The 6,519-nt window shown below is 46.5% G+C and overlaps 1 pseudogene; it reads right to left on the reverse strand.

The window, feature by feature from the left end:
• The window catches only part of LOC119320768, a 55,286-nt pseudogene extending 53,257 nt beyond the window's left edge, over nucleotides 1-2,029 (reverse strand).
• Between the last annotated feature and the right edge of the window lie 4,490 nt (nucleotides 2,030-6,519).

Consider the following 6,519-nt stretch of genomic DNA (forward strand, 5'->3'; position numbering starts at 1 on the left):
TTATGTCTGTACTCAGATATTGTTGCTTCCGCTGACTCGTCTATGATCGAGCACTTGTATTCGAGCCCTCGAGGCCCCTGGCTTGTATTATGATGCTTGTATGACTTATTTATGTTTTTAGAGTTGTGTTGTGATATCTTTCCGTGAGTCCCTGATCTTGATCGTACACGTTTGCATGCATGATTAGTGTACGATTGAATCGGGGGCGTCACAGTGTGCGTAGGAATTTTTTTGAAATTACTACGTTCCCCAACACCGGCCCCCGCGCTACTAATAGGCCCAAAACCCGCGCTGCTGCTAGGCTTTTCCCTAGTAGTGATAGTTAAAACCACCACTCTTTTAATTGTGGGAATACGTGAGTAATCAAGAATGTTAATCTATCAAATTTGGCCAAGAGTTCTAGCGTTTCCCTCTTATCATGAGAATGCACATATTTTCCACCTTTTTACAAAATTAATCATTGGAGGCTAGTAGTTTATTATATTTATACCTCTTAACCTCTTGCATTTCCCTCTGATGCTGCAACTTCTTAATCGTAAACTCTGTAACTGCCAAATTCTCAATTGCCATGTTCCTAGTGGGCAAGTTTTGGAGGTAGCTCAGATGGTGCCTTGCCTTGTATTGCATCAGGCTCACATGATAGGGATGGTCTAGTGACTGCCTCACATATATTGCAAGGTTTGGCTCCAAATACTTAATTGCGAATCTAAGATGCTTGCTTGAGAATTCGTTTGCCTTGTAGAGGGATGATTCTCCCACGTTGAGGTGTGACATGTCCTGCAAGCTGAGCAACCCTCTAATGTCTTTGCAGAGCCCAAGGTTGAATTCACCATTATCATTTCTGAACTTCCGAAGAACGTCGTCTGCCAATTTGTTGAGAAGGGGTCTTAGGCATCTGTCATATATAATGAATACAATACATCTCGAGGGAGGTGCTTATACAGTCCACAAGGAAACATTAAACCTTAGTTTAGACTTGGCTACTCTAAGATATTTTCTAGCGAAGTTATCGCATAAAATCCATTTCATAGACCAAATTGCACTCAAGATTTGCAAACTTGTTTCTTTTATCTGTCTCGAGACACCAAACTTGTGTTTTATTGACCTGCCGAAACATAATATCCAGCTTCTCTCATCAGCCTCATGGAAAGCGTTGCATCAAGCAGATCGTCACTATGGATGAGATCTGCACATGAGTCCATGATGGTGTCAATCTCATCTTGGAAATAGCGGTCAATGCAGAGGCGCTTGAGGTGATCAACAGTGGTCAATAAGCCTCGTCGACACGTCGGATGGTGATGCAACAATGCTTGAACATTCCTTAGGCTTTCCTGGTTTGTTGCACAAAGACATCAAACTTCTTCAAAAGAATACAAAGTTTACAGAACTTTGACTATTAATATAGGGTTTTGGGTGATAGCACTTCCAATATTTAGATTTACCATTAAAAATACTTTCATAATAATGTACTGTATATTTATATATTTTATAAACATCTTTCAAAAATTAATGGGATAATCTGGTTCGTAGTTCCTCCTAGGACCAAGTCGTTTCTTTCCTTTTGGTGGAAGGTGACGTTTATGAGACAAGCTTGTGCTAGGCTCAACATTATAGCTCTGATAGGTTTGAACTCGATCCCTTGTCTAATAATTTTATAAAAAGGACATAAACACGCATGCTAATTGCATATACGGTGATAACCATATATACCTGGAAGTCAAAATCATCGGGCAGCTCATGTGACGCGGGCTCCCGCCCGGGACATATCACGGTTGACGGGCGGAAGAAGGCATGGTTGCGTCCGCTCCGGCCACCAATTCTGGCCACCAGTGAAGGCGAATGGTGTAGTGGCTGAACGGAGAAGGAGAAGAAGACATGCGCAACAGCCATCGGTTGCTTAATTAATGGGGGCTGACTGGCTAAGTGTTGCGTGTTCCAGATCGACTAAGTAGGCTATAAATGGCTAACTGCGGCCTGGGTGATATGAGATGAACACCTGGATGATATAAGATAAACAAGTAGCTGCTGCTGCTATGTCTTTGGGTGATATGAGATGAGTTGCAGGCATGCTCTCTAGATTTATAGGAAGGGGGATAGGCGGGGTTGCAGCTGCGTCGATCCATCCTACAACGAGTGATATGCAGTTCCATCGTAGTCAGGCGAGTCACGCGAGTCACGCGAGTCATGTGCAAAATTCACTAAACGTGTACCATCGTAGCATACGTCATGCATGATCTTAGTCCTAGTTCCATAAGTACATGGACAGTTAATTAATGTAGACATGGCCAGATTAATATTCACATCGCTCACGCGTGTCACGGGATGCATGCACTAATCAAATATAGTTTTTCGTCTAGAGCTATAATAAATATTCTTAGAGCAACTCCAACGTTTTTCCTAAAAATATTGCGGTAAAATCAGTTTTTTTAGGTTTCTCGTAACTTTTAGGGGAAGTTGTCTGGAAGAAACTTTTGTCAGTTCCAGTAAACTTCTTCCCCTAAATCTATTTTTCTTTTCTTTTTTCATTAGACAAAACTAGCTAAATGGTATAGGGTTCGCCAGTCAGTGACATGCATGACAACCACTGGCGGGCGGCGGCGTGAGGCAATGCGATGGCCACCGGCGGGCGCCGACACAGATGCGTGGTGGCTGCCAGCGAGGGGCAGTACGAGGCGGTGGCGGCGTTCCAACGAGGTTCCTGCAGGGAGGCGGCATTTCGGTAGGCCACCAGATGGTCGGCATGGGCTCCTCCTTGGGCTTGGCTGGCGCTGGTTCAGGCAACGGCGACGGTGGCGGAGGGTAGATGCAGTCCCCCGCTGCCGGCAGCTGCAGCGCCTCCTCCATACCTAGCGAGCGCACGTCCTCCTCGTGCTGGGACTCCTCAAGGGTGCGCTGGGGCGCGCTGGGGCGCCTTCTCCGCTGTGGCCTAGCACGTCGCCTCCGCTGCCTTGTCCTCCTACGCCACCACCGGGTGCGGCGGTACGTTGCCATCGTCAAGCTGGACGCCGCCGCGGCGGAGCACATCATGCTCAGTGCAAAAAAAATTCCCAGTTGAGGAAAGTTTGGCATGCCGGGTCGCAGCACTGCTACAGGGTCATGAGGCCACAATGCTTGTGCACCTCCTCCGTGTGCGCGCGCGGCGACCGCGACACCGGGATGCGGTACTGTCAAGGTACTAGCCCTGGAGGAGGTTGATGTCGGGCCACGGCAGTGGCACGCGATATTGCTAGTGGTACTGTGTATGGTGCACCGGAATGTAGAGCCGGTCCCGTGACTGGCAACCCCTCCCCGCACGCGGCAGATGTGAGAAGGCATCCCGCGGCGGCCGCCGCGGGATGAGCCAACGCCGGCGTCGAACTTGCACTCGCCCTTGCCCTTGTTGTTGAAGAACCCCTTGGCAGAAGTGCACGCTTTCTAGGGTTTTCTGTCGCTGGCTAGGGAGCGAGGGTGATCAAATGTGGACGGGAGTGGAGGAGATGCATTGACTACGACCACGTGGGTAGTTGGGCGGCCAAGAGGGGACGCGTAGCGCGTCCCTCTCTTGTCCTTGTGGGTGCAAGTCCGGCGCAAATATGGGCAGGGAATGCGTTCAGACGGACAGCGAACGGACGAATGAGTTTGCGTCGGCGCATTGGACCGGCGTTTCGTTTATTTCGACCCAAACGGACATGCTCTGACCATTTAGGTCGGCGCGTTGGAGTTGCCCTTAGGCCTTGTACAATGCTAGATGCTTAGGGAGATGTTTAAAAAATAAGACGGTTTATTTCTAAAGCACAAGTATCTTTTTCTATAGAATAGACGACTAATTAAGCCCTACCCTGTAAATAAACACTGGTGCTTAAAGAGAGTCTGATTTATTCGTACAAGGCCTTAGGCTGTGAGCAAGGAAGTCGGCTTCTCACACAACTACCACTCAGTCGAATCGAGTGTTAAGCTAGCTTAGCGCCACCAACAGAATTTGCTTCCCTACTAACATGCCGAACCGATCGAGGCGCAACAACGGAACAATCATTGCTACGCGAGGAAGGGGGATAGGAGGGGTTGCAGCTGCGTGGATCTATCCTACAACGAGTGAGTGGTGTGTGAAGTTGGACTATGCATGCGCCCCAGGCGAGTCAGATCTCATGTGCAAAATTCACTAAACGTGTACCATCGAAGTATACGTCATGCATGATCTTAGACTCTTAGTCCTAGTTCCATAAGTACACGGACAGTTAATTAATGTAGACAAGGCGTCTAGTAGGCGGCCGGTTGCCGCGATCGAGCGGCCGGCCATAAAAGGAAACTTCCTGGCCCCGCGCGGGACAGAAAAAGCAGGATCGAGCTGCCACAAAACCGAGCGATTCCAGCGCCCAATCCCGAACAAAAAGCGATCCCCCACGTGGCCAGCTGTCCACAAACTCGCTCGCCCCCACGTCCCAACCCCTCCCACGCCCGCTTGCCCAGGCAATCCCACGCTGCTTTCTTGACCTGCACGAAAGAAAGGGATCCAAAGCTCCTTCTTCTTTCTCCTGTATAGCCGCCATGGGAGCACAAAGATAGATGAATCTGGTTCAACAAATTGATCTAAAAGGCAGGGTGATCAGACCCATACCAGGCAACAAACATCAGGCAAGTACTTCCTCTCTAACCCTCTTCAGCTGTCCCCTTTCTTGTACTGCATCTATAAAACACCCTCCTCCATGGATCCATCAGCAAATCCATGGAGAATCTGCTTCAAAAAAAGAGTAGATCTGAAACATCACCCTATTGTGAACATCACACCAGCCCCATCCCCCCCCCCCATGAGTGCATCTGCACACTAACTTAGGGTTCCCAGATCGAAACTGAACATGTTTTTCTAAACATGCATGCCAAGCAAGTTTCCCCTGCCCCTTTTATGTGTTCAACAAGTCAACTAAGACATATTTTCTGGCCAACTAATACATGATTCTATCCAACTGAACGTGCAAGCTTGCCAACTGGATATATGCATCCTAGCCAACTGAAACGTCTATTCTAGCCAGCTGAAAACATTGACTGTGAAACGGAACATGCATGCTGGCCAACTGATATATGCATCCTAGCCAACTGAAACGTCTATTCTAGCCAGCTAAACACATTGACTGTGCAACAGAACATGCATCCTGGGCATGCTGATATATCCATCCTGGCCAACTGAAATGTCTATTCTAGCCAGCTAAATACATTGGCTGTGCAACAGAATATGCATCCTGGCCAAAATGATATATGGATCCATGAAAATTTAAACATCTATTTTAGCCAACTGAACACATTGGCTGTGCAACTGAACATGCATGCTGGCCAACTGATCTATGCATCCTAGGAAAATTGAAACATCTATTCTATCCAACTGAATACATGGACTGTGCAACTGAACAGGCATGCTGGCCAACTGATATATGCATTCTGGGAAATTGAAACATCTTTTCTAGCAAAAACTGAACACATTGACTGTCAAACTAAACTTGCATGCTGGCCAACTGATATATGCATCCTGGCCAACTCAAAGATCTATTCTAACCAAAACCAAAAAACAACAGTACGACAACTTCTGCAGCAATATGTGCAACAGATAAATAAACAAGGTTATTGAAGCCATAAAACCACATTAAAGTAGTCACGCATATATTGCTTGTCCCACACATATATTCTGGTAGCACACCTATTACAAAGCTATAGTGTAAAAATATGTTCAAATATACTGGAAGTACAAACAGAAACGGCGACGAAAAACATATATCTATAGTTTGTCCTCAAATTCTTCTTTCTTCTTTCACCTGGATTTTGCATCTGAAAAAGTAGCATCAAATTGTGTCCCAATTATGTGCAGCAAAATCTGAATAAGATCCTTGCCAACGGAAACCCTGCGGATCATTGCAACAAAAGCAAAGGAAAAAGTCAGAAAACTCTATGGTAAAAAGAAGTCAAGTTCTTGCCAACTATTTACTACAAACTGTGCAACTAACATAACAACTCTGTGCAAAAAAAAAATGCATGCATGTTATAATAAAAGATTCTGCTACAGACATGTTGCTTTTGGAACTAAGATTGTCATAAAATGGTGTGCAACTGCCTATTTACTAAGTTTTTGGGTTGTTTGAAACACTCTTTTCTATGATTAACAATTGATGACATCACTTTATTCTTTTTTATATGTGCAGTGAGTGTGTGGCAGCATCCAAAAAAGGAAAAAAAATGCTTGATCTCAATGAGTTCCCTCCTGATCTCAATGAGCTTCCTCATGATACGGATCAGCAACAACCCAGCATACCACAAGGAAACTGGACAGAAAATGTTCGCAAGTCATGGTGGAAACCCTATGGGCCATGACAATGTGGCAGGCCAGCCATCAACCCGTGGTGCCCCTGTAGTGGTGTCTTTGCAGTCAGAGAGCCATACTCTAGATGACACGGGAACCGAGGCAAATGTTCCTGGGCCAACCAGGACTGAGCTAGGAGCTGGGGCTGTTGACGGAGCTGTGCAAGAAGAAGAAGGAGAGGATGAGGCTGGTTCTCA

Source organism: Triticum dicoccoides, chromosome 6B (genome assembly GCF_002162155.2).
Source record: "Triticum dicoccoides isolate Atlit2015 ecotype Zavitan chromosome 6B, WEW_v2.0, whole genome shotgun sequence".
NCBI classification, from domain to species: Eukaryota; Viridiplantae; Streptophyta; class Magnoliopsida; order Poales; family Poaceae; genus Triticum; species Triticum dicoccoides.